Here is a 16,666-nt window from a genome sequence, read left to right on the forward strand (position 1 = left end):
CTCCACCATTGTCCTAAATCTCAACAGTCCCTGGCAGGCAGATATCTGACAACCTTATCAAGACTGTGGAGCCAAAGGAGGAGGGAAACACTCTAACCAAGGAAATCCAGAGACAGAAGAAATAATAAATCCCCGAATTCCTAAGGCTCATCCTGGGCCGACATGAACTATCTGTGAGAGAATGTGAAGCTTGTGAGGCATTGGGAAAGCCAGGGAAGATTTAAGGATGGTGGGCAGCCAGAGGCCCTTTTTAGTTACTCTCCTTTCAAAACATTCTAAACATATGAATAAAGATGAGCTTAATTTATCACAGTTCTCTCTCCTGTTTATTTCCCCCCACTCTTTCACTGAATGTGCATATTCACTGTCAAGTTTCTAAGTTTTTAGATAGATACTTTACAGGGAAAATAAAAAAGAGCTTGTGAGAGACAGCCAAATGTGAAGCAACAGAAAAGAGGAGGGTTAAGAGGCCTTTGGGTCTCTTAGACGTGAAAAAAGCAAAGCCCTCCTATATGAAGAATCCTGTCTCCTGACACTTGGAAAGATTTTGAGATTCCCTAGAAAGTTCTATAGACTCAGAGTCCAAAAGCTCAGCCCAAATAGTGGTTCTGTCCAACTTAATTAGTTCTTTATGGGAGAGTTGACGGACTAGGAGTCAGGGAAACCTAGGTTTGAATCCTGCCCCCGATGCTTATGGGTAATGGAACCAGGGGGTATGTATGTCACTTAACTCCTTCTGGGTCTCAGTTTTTTCATCTGTAAAATGAAGAAGAAAATAATTGCATTGACTTCCTGGAAGGGTTTGTCATGAAGTTCCAGTGAAATAATGCCTGTAAAATACTTTGCAGATTTTAAATGTCATTTGTGGCCACCCCCCTACACACACACACACACACACACACACACACACACACACACACAGCCTATTGCCTCCAGGAGGAAATACAATCTCCTCTATTTGGCATTTAAAACCCTACCCTATCTGGCTCTACTTGGCCCTTCCAAATCCGTGCTCCAGTTGATCCGATCTTCCCACCTCAAGGCCTTCACACACTGCCTCCAAACTTCTGCTGGTTTTCTTTCTCGCTTCTATCTCTTAAAACTCTTCAAATCCCTACAAGTCTAACATGTCATCTCCTTCAATAGACCTTTTCTAATGTCCCTAGGTGTTCCAGCCCACCTCAAATCATTTCCTATTTATTTTGTATATACCATACATTGACTTATCTGTAAACATGTGGAAGGTAGATAGTCTCCTAATCCTGAGATATACCTGGAGGCAGCCATGTGGTGGAGAGTACTGGCACTAGATTCAGGAAGATTCAGGTCTGAATCCTGCCTCACACCTTTAGCAGCCATGGTTGGCTGACTGGTTGTTGTCCTTTGCTCTCAAAGAGGACCAAAGTAACATCACGATGTTAGAGTTAAGTTACAATGTGTCTGACTGTGGCTAAGCAGACCAAAATGAGCTCAGAATGCTCTACCACCAGTTGGGCACAAATAGTCCATGGGAGCATTTGGGGTGGGTTCTCTAAATGTGTCCATTTTGAGTTTCTCTTGAGTGACTTCAGTTCTGCTTTATTCATAGAGCACAGCACCTTCACCCATTCTGGGTGGTCCTGTGCCAGTGTCTCTCGTGTCACACAATCAATTCCAAAGTTCTTAAGAGAGACCTGGAGAGTGTCTTTGTATCAAATCTTCTGACCACCATGTGAGACCTTGCCCTATGTGAATTCTCCATGAAATAGCAGGATAGTTCATTCATCTCTAAGAAGGAAGCATTTACTTCCATCAGAAGTAAAGTACAGTTGAATCTTAGAGAGATGCAAGATTCCTGGCTTGGTAAGAAGGCAGATGAAATTCAGTTTTATGCTGATAGTAACAATCCAAAGCGTTTTTATGATGCATTTATGGGCCAAAGATCTTTGGTGCATCTCAGCTACTCAATGCTGATAGAGCCACATTGATTAATAATAAGGACATGATCCTGGGGCCGAACACTTCTAGTGTTCTCAACAGACCATCAGCAGTCAATACTGAAGCCGTTGAACAATTTGCCTTAGGTTGAAGTCAATCCCTCCCTAGCTGAAGAGTACTGATAGAGTACTGAAGCTAGATTCAGGAAGATTCAAGTTCAAATCCTTCCTCACACCTTTACCAGTCATATGACCCTGGGTAAATCATTTAACCTCTTTCCGCCTCAGTTACCTCATTTGTAAAATCAGGATAATAATAGCACCTACCTCCTAGGAATGTTTAATGGGATATTATTTGTAAAGTACTTTGCAACGTTCAGGTATTATGTAAATTCTAGTTATAATTATTATTATTAGATGTTTAACAAATGCTTGTTAATTATTTGACCCTGAGTAAGTCACTGATCCTCAGGTTCACTGCACATAAAATGAGAGCCTCTGAGTCTCCTAACTCTGATATTCTGGGATTGTAGGATTCTTAAGTACAAGTCAGAGTACATGGGGCTTGGGTATCCTCCAGGGTCTCCATTAAACCTCAAGACATTTGCTGCAGGTTAGAGAGTCTCACTGAGTTTTTAATTAAGTATAGTGTTTATATATCCAAAGATCTTATCATGTAAACCTAAAATACTACAAACTCAAAAATAGCCAATATAAAAATAAATGTAGTTATTTCCCAGGCAAAGTTGAACAAACAGAAAATCTCATACTTCCCAAAAAAGGCTCCTTCTCAACTTCAGTACCAAAGGTTGAACTATTTCATCTGAATCCAAAATGGATGGGATGAGAGACTTTTGCAGCTATGGCCAATGAAGCGATGTACCCTCCCGTAGCCCTTTGTAGCAACATTAGATAATAATATTGGGAGGAATTAGAAATCTGCTAAGTTCTTACTTCTAGAGGCAAGGATATATTATGTGCGACTTTTGATTCATGTTAAATTGGTCAAATGAAGTAGGTACTAAGCTTCTCTTCTAGGTACTAAGTTTTCCCTTCTTGCCCTGCATGGTTACTTTACATTGGATGGAGGGCACTCCATCAATTCCAGTCTTTCCTGGTATGCCAGGATTCTCGGACAAGAGACCTAGCAATTAATAGGGGGAAATGAAATCTATATCCCATTCCTCTATGGGCAAATGTTTAAAAATAGATGCTAATAAGGTCATTGATTGATTGACACAGTACAATTCACCATGGATAATACAGAAACCATACCACTCCTGAAAAAAAAAATGTTTATCTTGAGCCTGCCCAATTTTCAGTGAGCAAAAGAAATGATCTTTACACATACCGAGGGGCAAATGTTACCTCCTCCAGCTGTTCCCGCTCAAATTCACCACACAGAAATGAAACAAGTCATTTTTCAAAATACACAAATACTGGTTGCCATAGCAAACACTTGGGTAGCCTGGCTGGTTGTTCTTTCAGAGCCCAATGTTAACCACAGGATATTCTAATGATCTGCCAACTGTGACTCATCCAGCCTGGGGACAGGCCTGCTAGCTCAGTGCAACTAAAACCACCAGGCGATTTTCTCCACATTTTAGAGAGCCTAAAATGTCAGACAAATTATTGATAACCTCATCATCTTCATCATCACAGTATTTATATAATATAGTGTACAAACACTTTATATATGTTAACTCATTTGAGCCACACAAGCCTGTGGGGTAAAAGCCATTAACCCCATTTTACAAATAAGGAAACTGAAGTACAATGCTGCTGAGTGACTTGTCCAGGGACTCGCAGCGGCTGGGGAGTGTCTGAGGAAGGATTCATATTCAAGTTTTCTTGACCCCAGGTCCATCATTCTATGCACTGCCCAACTTAATTTTGATTGGGAGTTCAGGTTAGCCATAAGCCTACATGAGGAGAAGCTGTTAGGCATAAGTGAGAAAGGCAAGAGACTCGGTTTCTTACTTTGAACCTCCAGGGCTGATTTTTATAACAATCCCTCTGATGGAGCCTGAAAATTTGGGGAGGAGAGTGGGGGTGGTAGAGGTACATGTGTGTGGCACTCCCTGTGCCCAAACTGATAAGGCAATTTCAGGTTAAACACTGTGGTGTATTTTCAAAGGGGATTTCTGGAAAGAATGGGAATAATCATGCTGTTATGTAATACTTTTTATTAAATATTATGGGGGGGTGTGTGTGTGTTTCAATTAGCCCAGCTATTCTTAGGATACTTAAAGAGGAAGGAAATCTTTTAACACTGCCCATGTTGACTGATTCCAATATACTTCCTCAGCCTGAATGAGAGAAGTTTGCAGTGGTGACTTCCAAGCTCAGGTAAGGATTGAAAGTGATTTTTGTGCTGCTTATAAAGTTCTGTCCTCCATACATAAATTGCACGAAGTGAAGTATGTAAACATATGCTTTGTGCAGATAGGCTGAAAGTACTGATAGGTGTGCAACAAACCAAAGAGATACCAGTGTTATCAGAGTTAGAGACAGCTGAGTAGGAGGAAAGAACAAAGCTTTTATAGCTTTGGAGAGGTATTTCAAAGGAATCATTCGAATCCACAATTTGTATGGATGAGAGAGCCAGATTCAGCTGACGTGAATCTAATATAGTTCCCAGTAAAGGCTGGAAAAGAGTATTATGAATATATTGCAGTAGCTGCAAAAACAGACTTTTTAAGCTCATATTTATGGCTGTTGGTTCTTGTTTGTAAAGTTGCTTTGCCATGCATTAAAAGCACTTTGTTTAATATATGCGTATTCCAAAAGTAGAGAGTAGGTGGTCTCATTTTTGTATTCGAATCCCCCATGCATGGCCCATAGATAGTTTAAAAATGCTTGTTAGCTGATTATTTGACCTAGTTCCATGCATTTGTGCCACCCCTGTCAAAATTAAGAAAAATTCCTATTCACTGCATTGATAGGAAGAGAAACTGAGCCACAAAACAGCTGATTTTGCTGGGTTCACATTAGCAAAGGCTCCCTAGCAAATTAAAAGGAAGATAAGGAAAATGGGGAGGTTTTAAAATGGCAAATAAGCAGAAAGAGATGCACCTGAAAATATGGAAGAGAACATTTCAAAATTCCAAAATGTTTTAGTTCAAATGAAGTACTAATTTTATAGTAAGAATTTTCAAGTTTGAAAAAAAAACCCAGTTGCTCCAGTTTCTAGGAGGATGAAGACTTGAGCCTTGACCAACAGCAAACACATGGCAATGTTTTGGGTTTCCCAAATTCTGCCACCCTTGACTATATTTTGATCTAATATGTATGTGGAGAGGGAACACTCAGGCCATACACACGTTGCTAAAACAAAATTTAAAAAAAGAAAAAGACAGAGAAAAACAAACAGAACCCAGCCACAAAGCTAAAGAGAACTTCCTCTGACCTAGAACTTAGGAGAAGTTCTCCAGGTCTGGAGAGAGAGACAGTCTTGTCCACTAATGCAGATAATGAATTCCATGAAGTGGTCCCATTATTGGAATTCACACTGTCTATTTACACTGAGCTGGAACCTATGACTATATTCTATATAATTATAACTTCTAAGAGTGGAAATTTGAATGCCTGTGGCTACTTCAGAGGCTTCATTATTCACACTAATCTGGACCTAGCTTGCAATTCTCATTTCTCTCAAAGACTAGCCTCCCAATGCTTCTGCCTCAGCAGCACTTGAGTCACACTAAATGTAAAAACTGTGCTTCCATATTTCCAACTGGGATTAACAACCAACAACTGGAAGGTAGTGTGGCACAACAGAAAGAACACTGATTTGGAGCAGATGGTGAGTTTGAATCGTGGCTGTCACTTACTACCTGGATGAGTTTACACTAGTCATTTAACCTCGGTGAGCCTCAATTTTCTCATCTGTAAGATGAGACAGTTGGAGCAGAGTCCCTTCCAGCTCTAAATATATGATCCTATGCATATGTACAATAATTTACAATCTCTTTGATCTTTTTGGAGATTTTATTTTGTTTTTAATTATTCTTTGATTGTTTCAGTAATGTCTGAATCTTTGTGACTTCATTTGGGGTTTTCCTGGCAAAGAGAATGGAGTGGTTTGCCATTTCCTCCTTCAGCTCATTTTACAGATGAAGAAACTGAGGCACACAGGGTTCAGTGACTTGCCCAGGGTCACACAGCTAGCAAGTGAGGCTGAATTTAAACTCAGAAAGATGACAATCTACTCTGCCACCTACCTACTTTTAATTAGCCACCTTTTTGTTCTCTTTGATATACTGAATATTTATATTTGTCAAAGGGAGAAAATGTTTGATCAACATCTAGAGATTCACTCTAAGAAAGAAATGCCTCCCATCTTTTTGATGGTCCGCATTTGTGACAGTGGGAAATCAGATTCTTATGAACCCAGCCTCTCCATTTAAGTAGCCCATTAGCTACCCCTGTTCTCCTTCACCTACATTTCTCTATTTAACCATGAAAACTGGTGCAAACTTCCCTTCTCTCCCTCCATTCATCCCTCTTCCTAGATCCAGGTGCTCTGAAGGTTAATGGTGATGACATCTGGCACTTGCACTCACTTGAAAACTCTACTTCACTACTCCTAAAGAGAGAATGTGTGGCCCGTTGAGCTTCAGCAGGCTTTCTGCAGCTGAGGAAGAAACTAACTTAAATATGAAGAGGGAGCAGCTTAGTGTCATTGAAAATGCATGGAATGAAGAAATCAGAAGATGTGGCCTTTGGCTCTCAGTTCTACTGGAAGCAAGTCTTATTCACCTCTTTAGGTCTCTGTTTCCTCATCTGCTCAACGAGGGGATTGGACCAGATTACTCATATACCAGGTTTATGTGTACTGGTGGTGATAACGTTGCTATTGCTGAGGAAATGAGTAAGTTTTAAACTGTTTTGAAACTAAGGACTCAGCTCAAACATCCCCTTTTTCTGGAGGCCTTTCCCTGGTTCCCCTCCCTGCCCCGCAACTGCTTGAGTCTCTCCATCTAGGGTTCCCTTCCATCTATTAGTACATAGCTTGACATGTTCTCTTCCCATCAGAAAGTGGGTCCCTTGAGAGCTACTTTTTGCCTTTCTCTTTATCCCTAGCACTCTAAACAATGCTTGACACATAAGAATCATTTAAGTGATTCCTGGCTGATTGGATTGAGAACAGGCCATACTTAGGTTTTATAAAAGAAACCTGGGATGAAAGTATAGCCTATATTTGGATTAATGCATCAATTTAAAGCTGAAATGTAACCGGAAGCCTGGCCTCTCCAACTAGCAAATGGAAAATTATTCCATTTGGTACTTTTCCTGTGGCACAATGATTCCAAAGGAAACTACCTCCATGGGCAGATAATGGATAACTAAATAAATCTCACATCCCCCTAGAGAGAAATCAAGGCATAATAGAGAATCTCCTCTTCTGTTGGGAGAACAAAATGCCTGCTCAAAGCAGAGACTTTATCTAAGGAGCATTGGTTCAGAGAGACTGAATCAATGAGTTCACAGCAGAGCTAAGAAGTGAATTTCAATAATATAAGAATGTCTTTCCCATGGGGATGAAGACACTCATCAATGAGAGCAAATGACAAGCATAATAGACCCAATAAAGGTTAAAGTAAAAAACAGCTTCCTGGAGCAATGCACAAAATTGTTCTGGGGCATGGATTAGAGTAGGAGGAGGGCCAGGGGTGGGTAGAAGGCCACAAATGAGGAGTCGTCCAGTGGGCCCGGGCAACATAAACCAAGGAATATACTCTGGTTGAAACCATTCTCCTCCAAAGTTTTACAGAAATCAATCCTAGCCGGTAAGAATCCTCCAAATAAACAGACAGAATAGAACACCATCATTTGACACTGGTTATTTACGGAGAGGACAGTCATTTGTGTGGTCCAGGGCCCATCCCCCAAAGTATACTGAAGGGATTCCTCTCCCCTGCCCAACAATTTTTATACTCATGAAATCTAATAATCTTGCATATCAAGGGCAGGAATGGGGAGAGGTTTCGGGAACATTTTTAAAAATAGTATCTTCTGGGAGAAGGCACTGTATGCTTTGCCTCATTGAGGTCCTAGGAGGAGGTTGGGAGGACTTTACATATCTAAGCTAATTACATTCCATGTCTTGGATGCCTCCACTGCCCCCACCTCCTCCTCTTCCTCTTCTTTTTTTCTCCTCTTCCAGACCCCCTCAGAGTCCCTGCAACTTAACAGACTGGGAGAGAGGATGAAACAGGGACAAAGTAGAGAGAAATGCAGATTTACAGTAAGTTAAAACCAGCTCAAAACAGGGACCCCTTAGAGACGGTGGGACCTTGAGGGTCAGATAATTCACTAGTAGAACATGAGCTCTCTGAGAGCAGGGCCTCTCTTACTTTTCCATTTGTGTCTCTGGAGCACAGCACAATGCTTTGTACATAGTAAGTGCTTCATAAATGCTTTATTAATTTATTCATCCCTTCATTCATCTTGTCTAAACTAATTTTATAAATGAGGAAACTGAGATGCACAGAGGGGAAATGATTTGCCTGAGGCCACACATCTACTTAGTAGCAGAACTGGGTCTTTTTCCCACCATGTTTTACATTCTAGGAGACAGATGCCTCTCAGCATCCCCACTCACCCCCAAGTCTATTTACACAGATGTTAGGGCTACTAGGCTATGATGGGGTGTTTCTACAAAAATCTTCTTTGACTTGTTTAAGTTTTAAGAGCTTTATGTCTGTTTTTAAGTAAAGACATTTTTTCCCATTTAACAATTGTAAAATCTATTCTGCTAACAGCTCCCCCGTGGGCTGGAGGGGTCCCACTGAATGACAGCCCCAGAGGGACAACTTGATGAATCTGTCTGTGCTTCTACTGACATCACCATCTCCCAGCCACACAGACCTGTACAGAGACACCAGTTTCCCCAAAGGCAGGGGAAAAGTCACATTACTATGTGCTGGCAGGGTGGGACCAAAAAGCAGAAAACCAAACTAAACCAAACTAAAAATAAACAATTAGTCATTCACTCTGGGCCTGCCTCGCGTGTCAGCAAGAAAACCAACTCAAGACAGCATTCACAGTTGCTCACTGGCCTTCTGAAGCTGAGCTTGGCTTCAAACGCTGACCACAGGGTTAGTACCCACTCTCATGTCCTGCTGTAGTTACTGAGTTTCACTCCTATTCACACATTTTCATTTCTGCTTTCTCCAGATAATTCACGTTTAGAAGTACAGACAGGTTCACGTTCACTTGCAAAGAAAAGCTTCAGTCTTTGAGATCTGTGGAGAGAGAGCTAAGTACACACCCAGAAGAAGCTGTCATGCAGATGTTACTTGGCAATTTTCCTCTTCAGCCTCAGAATTTTATCGTATTTCAGAAAAGGAGATGATCAGCTGACTTCCTACAATATTTATACTGTCTTTTATTGCAGTCTTTTTTTAGTATCACAGAAATATCTGAGGAATATTAATCCATTAAAAGGTTATTATTCAAAATACAGTTAATTTGTACCAGCATGAATTAAAAATATGTCTTAGTCCTCTCTCCAATTTCTTTTTCTTTTTCTGGTTTTCCCTTAGCTTTTGTTATTAATGCAAAGTTAATCTCAATTCCTATCTTGCTTATTCTTATCAAGGTAATTCTCCATTAATAAATTATTTTTAAGGTACTGAGTAATAAGGACATCCTAAAAATAAATGTTTGGGCAATCATACCTGAGACATTAAGTGAATAAATCACTTCCTAAGGGTAAAAAAGGTGCTCAGAAAGGTCACTTTTCTATGGAAAATACTAATTAATGAATATTTCTTCTCTTTGCTAATCTAGTACACTATAAGAGTAAAACAGTAGCTTATACTTTTATTAATCTGACTTCTTAAGAAACTAATTTACTAGTAAAGATTGATGGAGCCCCAAATGAGATATGGATCACAGAATGATATGCCCATGGGGACTGTACATCTGAATCAGCATCGTCTCCAAATTTGCCCCATCACAGACAGGTACATAAAGGAGAAACAGGAAAGCAATTTTGTAAATACATGTGCAGAATATGCAGGGTTGTCACATCTTCACTGTTGGTAAATGAATACAAACACAAGAAGGCAACCCTCAAAACTTCTTACAGTGAACATTCAAGGTCAGAACTCCTCTGCCTGGGCCACACTGCCTCATCATTCCAGAAAATCACCAAAATGACAACTCAGCAACAAATTGGCGCTGCTATGGCCTATTGGCTATGGAAAGCAGAGGGAAGTTTTACTCCATTGTGAATGAAGAAAAGTAAATAAAAGGGAAGTAAAAGATGGAAGCTTTTGGTCTTTTCCTACTTGGCTTCATCTGGCTAGCTTGTTGACTAAATAAGAGTAAGTTTAGAAGCTGCAGGATTCCTCCCTGCTGGAGGGAAAGGATATGATTCCATTTCTCTGGAATGCTGCTGCACATGAAGATCTCTCCCAGTTCCTTGAAAGGAGATGAAATGAAGGGTTGAAAGCTTCAACTTTCAAATCCTCAGAACAAAATTCTTCCATCCTGGGAACCATACTGTCCTTTGGGTCAGTGGCAGGAACTCTAAAAGTGACCACTATCATTTTGTCTATGGAAATTAAGGGCAGTATAGGAAGGGATTAGGAACCACCTGGAAGGGAAAGGGTGGTATTGGTAATTTAAGCTGGAGAAAATGCAAACTATTGTGACTAATGGTCCTTTTCCAAACTATTTGCATGGTTGATTGTGATTGGGTCTAATTTTAACCTCCCCTCTGGGAGAGAACTAGCATTGTGTGATGCTGGCCCATTGGATGAAGAAGGAGGTATGGCTAACACACAACTTTCCATAAAAGAATGCCACATTAGGCATGAGGCCAATTAAGTTTTTGTTGATGCCTAGTGTTACACCCTGCCTAGTGATTTAGCTGGCATCTTCTGTGTCTTCCAACATTAACTTCTTCACAACTCCTGCCTAGCATTCTCTTTGCCTATCACCTTTAGTAAATTAAGTTCTCCTTTTTTATTATTCATCTTTGTATATTCCCTATATCTAATATAATGCCTTACACATGAAAGTGCTTAATAATTTTTTTAATTTAATGAATGGATGAAGTCAGCGTTGGCTTGAATGTCTCCAGTAATGAGAAACTGACTAATTTATGAGACAACCTGTCCCAATTTTGTCTGGGCTCTTACTCTTCTCCAAGCCACAAATAAGCCTCCTGATAATTTCCTTCCATTTGTATTACTTCTGCCCAAGGCAGTTAAAGTCTACTTCTTTGTCTGTCTATCTCTGCCTCTATCTATCTCTCTGTCTCTCTCTCCAAAACACTAAGTCTGAAGTTCTTTCTACTTCTCTCATTCTCTCTTGTGTTACATTTATTGGTGGTATATATGTTTTTTCCCTATTATAGAGTAAGTTTCTTGAGAAGAGGATTTGAGATATCATAAGCAAGTTAGGAGATCATGGACAATTTTACCTGTCAGATCTATGGATAAGGGAAGAATCTATGATTAACCAAGAAAAAGAGAGGTTCAGGAGAAGTAAAATGGATAAATTTTTATTTATGTAATCATGTAATTTAGTTACATGAAATCATGTAATTACATGGAATTAAAAAGGGTTTGCATAAACAAAACAAATCTACACAAAATTAGAAGAAAAGAAGGAAACTGGGGGAAATTAAAACAATTTCTCTATAAAGGGCTTATTTCTCAAATATATAGGGAACTGAAGCAAATTAAAAAAAAATAAGTCATTCCCCAATTGATAAATTGTTAAATGATATGAACAGACAGTTTTCAGAAGAAGAAATCAAAGCTATCTTGGCAAAATGCTCTGAATCACTGTCAGTTTGAGAAATGCAAATTAAAAACAACTCTGAGATACCACTTCACACTTATCAGAGTGGCTAACATGACAGAAAAGGAAAATGACAACTGCTTGAGGGGACAGGGCAAAATGGGGATGCTAATACACACTGGCAAAGTTGTAAACTGGTCCAATTATTCTGGGGAACAATTTAGAACCATGACCAAAGGGCTATAAAATTGTGCATACCCTTTGACCCAGCAATACCACTACTATACCTATATTTCAAAGAGATCAAAGAAAAAGGAAAAGAACCTATACTACAAAAATATTTAAAGTAGCTTTCTTTTTGGTGGCAAAGAATTAGAAACTGAAGTGATGCCTATTAATCGCATAATGGATAAACAAGTTGGGGTATATGATTGTGATGGAATACTAATGTGCTATAAGAAATGAGGAGCAGGATGGTTTCCAAGAAATTTGGGACCTATATGAATTAGTGCAGAGTGAGGTGAGCAAAACCAAGAGATCACTGCACCCAGTAACAGTAACAGCAATGTTGATCAATGATGAAAGGCTAATGATTCAAGACAATTCTGAAGGACTCATGATGAAGAATGCTACCTACCTCCAGAGAGAGAACTGATAAACTCTGAGTGCAAATTGAAGTAAAATTTTTAAACTTTTTTAAAAACATATTTTGTGTTATTTCACATGTATAATTGATATCGTATTGTTTGCCTTCTTAATGGGTAGGAGAGGAGCTGGAGGGAGAGAATTTGGTACTCAAAAAAAATTTTAAGTGAATATTAATTTAGTCAATAGGGTTAAACAGTTTATATCTCCTACATGAGAAGATGACACTTGTAACTCTTAAGAACTGTTTCTCTCTTAGGGCAGTTAGAGGGAGTATACTTTGACAGAGAGTGTAGATATAAGTTGACTTTGAGGGGATGATATAAAAAATAGGGGTAAAAAAGAGGATTGTACTGGGAGAAGAGGGAAGAGAGAGGCAGAATAGGGTTAATTATTTCATATGAAGAGGTGAGTAAGACCTATTACAGTAGAGGGGTGAGCACTGTTTGAATCTTACTCTCACCAGATTTGGATCAAAGAGGGGAATAACAGAAACTGAGTGGGGCACAGAAATCTATCTTACCCAATGGGGAAGTAGGAGGTGAGTGAGATAAGAAAGGGGGGAGGGGTCTGATAGAAAGGAGGGCAGATTGAGGGAGGCAGTGATCATAAGCAGAACACTGGTGAAGAGGAACAGGGTAAAAGGAGAGACATATTAGTATGAATAGGGGGAAAACAAGATGAAGAGAAATATACAGGGAGTAATCCTAACTGTGAATGTGAATGGGATGAACTCTCCCATAAAATGGAAGCAGATAACAGAGTGGATTAAAAAACAGAATCCTATAATATGTTGTTTACAAGAAACATATCTGAAGCAGAGAGACACATACAGACTAAAGGTAAAAGATTGGAGCAGAATATATTATGCTTCAGCTGAAATAAGAAAAAAGCAGGGGTATCAATCATGATCTCAGATGAAGCAAAAGCAAAAATAGATTTAATTAAAAGAGACAAGGAAGGAAACTACATCTTGATAAAAGGTACCATAGAGAATGAAGTAATATCAATACTAAACATATATGCACCAAATGGTATGGGATCCAAATTTCTAAAGGAGAAGTTAAATGAGTTATAGAAGGAAACAGATAATAAAACTATAATAATGGGGTACCTCAACTTTTCTCTCTCAGAATTAGATGAATCTATCCACAAAATAAACAAGAAAGAAGTTAAGGAGGTGAATAGAATTTTAGAAAAGTTAGATATGACAGATCTCTGGAGAAAACTGAATATGGATAGAAGGGAATATACCTTTTTCTCAGTGGTTCAAAACAAAATTGACCTACACAAAAATTGACCATGTATTAGGACACAGAAACCTCACAATCAAATGCAGAAAGGCAGAAATACTAAATGCGTTCTTTTCAGGTCATGATGCAATAAAAATTACATTTAATAAAAGGTCATGAAAAGATGGATTAAAAATTAATTGGGAAGTAAATAATCTAATCCTAAAGAATGAGTAGGTCAAACAAGAAATCATGGAGACAACAATTTCATCAAAGAGAATGACAATAATGAAACAACACATCAAAATTTATGGTATGCAGCCAAAGCAGTACTGAGGGGAAAATGTTTATCTTTAAAGCTTACATCAATATGTCTGAGAAAGAGCACATTAAAGAATTAGGTATGCAACTAAAAAAGCTAGAAAAAGAATAAATTTAAAAGCTCCAATTAAACACCAAATTGTAAATCCTGAAAATCAACGGAGAGATTAATAATATTGGAAGTAAGAAAACTATTGAACCAATAAGCTGGTTTTATGAAAAAACAATAAAACAAATAAACCTTTGGTCAATTTGATTTTAATAAAGAAAGAAAACCAAATTACCAGTATTAAAAATGAAAAAAGGGTGAACTCACCACCAATGAAGAGGAAATTAAAGAAAGAATTAGGAGCCATTCTGCGCAACTATCTGCCAAAAATCTGATAATTTAAGTGAAAGGGATGAATATTTTAAAAATGCAAATTTCCCAGATTAACAGAAGAGGAAATAGAATACTTAACTCCACTTTAGAAAAAGAAACTGAATAAGTCATCAATGAACTCTCTAAGAAAAAACTCCCCAGAGCCAAATGGATTTACAAATAAATTCTACCAAACATTTAGACAATTAATTCTAATACCATATAAAGTTTTTGGGAAAACACATGAAGAAGGAGTCCTAGGAAATTCCTTTTATGACACAAATATGGTGCTGATGTGTGTGTGTTCATCCTTCGTTGTCGAAGAAGACCATGCCATCAGAGAGAAATAATGATATGACTTGCATTTGACTTTGTTTTGAGTGAGGGAGGGCTGTGCAGGTCACCAGGCTCACTTCTCCTCCAAAGTCATCTGAATCCAGTGACCAGATAGATATTCATCAGGATGACAGGAGATGACCCAGGATGAGGCAATTGGGGTTAAGTGACTTGCCCAAGGTCACACAGCTAGTGAGTGTCAAATGCCTGAGGTGAGATTTGAACTCATGTCCTCCTGACTCCTGCACAAGTGCTCTATCCACTGCACCACCTAGATGCCCCAATGGTGCTGATAATTAAACCAGGAAGAGCCAAAACAGAGAAGAAAACTATAGATCAATTTCCCTAATGAATATTGATGCAAAATTTTTAAATAAAATATTAGCAAGGAGATTACAGCAATATATCAACAAGATCATACACTATATCCAGGTGGAATTTATACCAGGAATGCAGGGTTGTTCAATATTAGGGAAACTATCAGTATAAGACCTTAGCCTAAAATGGCAAGGGTCTCACATTGTATCCTAGGACTTCTCCAGTTGTCCTGGTGAATATCTGGTCACTGGACCCAGATGGCTCTGGAGGAGAAAGTGAGGCTAGAGACCTTGCACAGCCCTCCCTCACTCAAATCAAAGTCAACTGCAAGTCATGTCATCATCTTGATATCATGGTCCTCTTTGAGAACAAAGGACAAACACAACAATCAGCATAAGTGACCTTATCTATAGCAAAACCAACAGAAATCATGATTATTTCAAAAGATACAGAAAAAGTTTTTGACAAAATTCAAGCATCCATTCCTATTAAAAACACTGGAGAGCATAGGAATAAATGGAGCTTCCCTTAAAATGTTAATACCTATCTAGAACCATCAGCAAGCATTATCTATAATAAGGATAAACTAGAAGTTTTCCCAATAAGATCAAGGATGAAGCAAGAACGCTCATTATCACCACTATTAATCAACATTGTAGTAGAAATGTTAACTTTAGCAATAAGAGAAGAAAAAGAAACTGAAAGAATTAGAATAGGCAATGAGAAAACAAGACTATCACTCTTTGTAGATGATATGGTGGTATACTTAGAGAAACTATCACTCTTTGTAGATGATATGGTGGTATACTTAGAGAATCAATTAAAAATACTGAAATAATTAACAACTTTAGCAAAGTTGCAGAATATAAAATAAACCAACATAAATCATCAGCATTTCTACATATTACCAAAAAAGCCCAGCAATAAGAAACAGAAAGAGAAATTCCATCTAAAATAACTGTGGATAATATAAAACACTTGGGAGCCTGCCTGCCAAGATATTATATGAACTACATGAACACAATTACAAAACACTTTTCACACAAATTAAGTCAGATCTAAGCAACTGAAAAATATCAATTGCTCACGGGTAAGCCAAGCTAATAAAATAAAAATGACAACTCTACCTAAACCAATTTACTTATTCAGTGCTATACCAAACTATCAAAAATTATTTTATAGAGCTAGAAAAAATAATAAAAATTCAACTGGAGGAACAAAAGGTCAAGAATGTCAAGGGAATTAATGAAAAAATGCAAAGTAAGGTGACCTAGCTGTATTATAAAGCAGCAATCATCAAAGATATCTGGTATTCATTAAGAAATAGAGTGTTGAATCAGTGGAATAGATTGGATACTCAAGACACAGTAGCAAATGACTGTAGCAATCTATTTGATAAACCCAAAGATCCCAGTTTCTGGGATAAGAACTCACAATTTAACAAAAACTGCTGGGAAACCTGGAAAATAGTTAAGTAAAAACTAGTGCAGACCAGCATCTTACACCATATACCAAGATAAGATCAAAATAGGTACATGATCTAGACATAAAAGATGGTATCATAAGCAAATCAGGAGAGCAAGAAATAGTTTACCTATCAGATCTATGGAGAAAGGGATAACTTATGACCAAATAAGAGATAGACAGAATTATGAGAAGTAAAATGGATGATTTTGATTATATTAAATTAAAAGTGTTTTGCACAAAAAAGACCAATGCAACCAAGGTTAGAACAAAAGCAGAAAACTGGGAAACAAATTTTACAGCAAGTGTCT

At 38.3% G+C, this 16,666-nt stretch overlaps 1 protein-coding gene and 1 long non-coding RNA gene across 2 annotated transcripts in view; one reads left to right on the top strand and one right to left on the bottom strand.

Moving 5' to 3' along the window:
* Positions 1-16,666, bottom strand: part of CUBN (cubilin) — a 290,873-nt gene that overhangs the window by 189,815 nt on the left and 84,392 nt on the right. The window lies entirely within an intron of this gene.
* Positions 4,229-9,584, top strand: LOC140532766 (uncharacterized). The gene is made up of 3 exons (XR_011976658.1): positions 4,229-4,265; positions 6,431-6,789; positions 9,099-9,584. It is a non-coding gene; the product is annotated as an uncharacterized lncRNA (long non-coding RNA).

This window comes from Notamacropus eugenii, chromosome 3, assembly GCF_028372415.1.
Source record: "Notamacropus eugenii isolate mMacEug1 chromosome 3, mMacEug1.pri_v2, whole genome shotgun sequence".
Classification (NCBI taxonomy): domain Eukaryota; kingdom Metazoa; phylum Chordata; class Mammalia; order Diprotodontia; family Macropodidae; genus Notamacropus; species Notamacropus eugenii.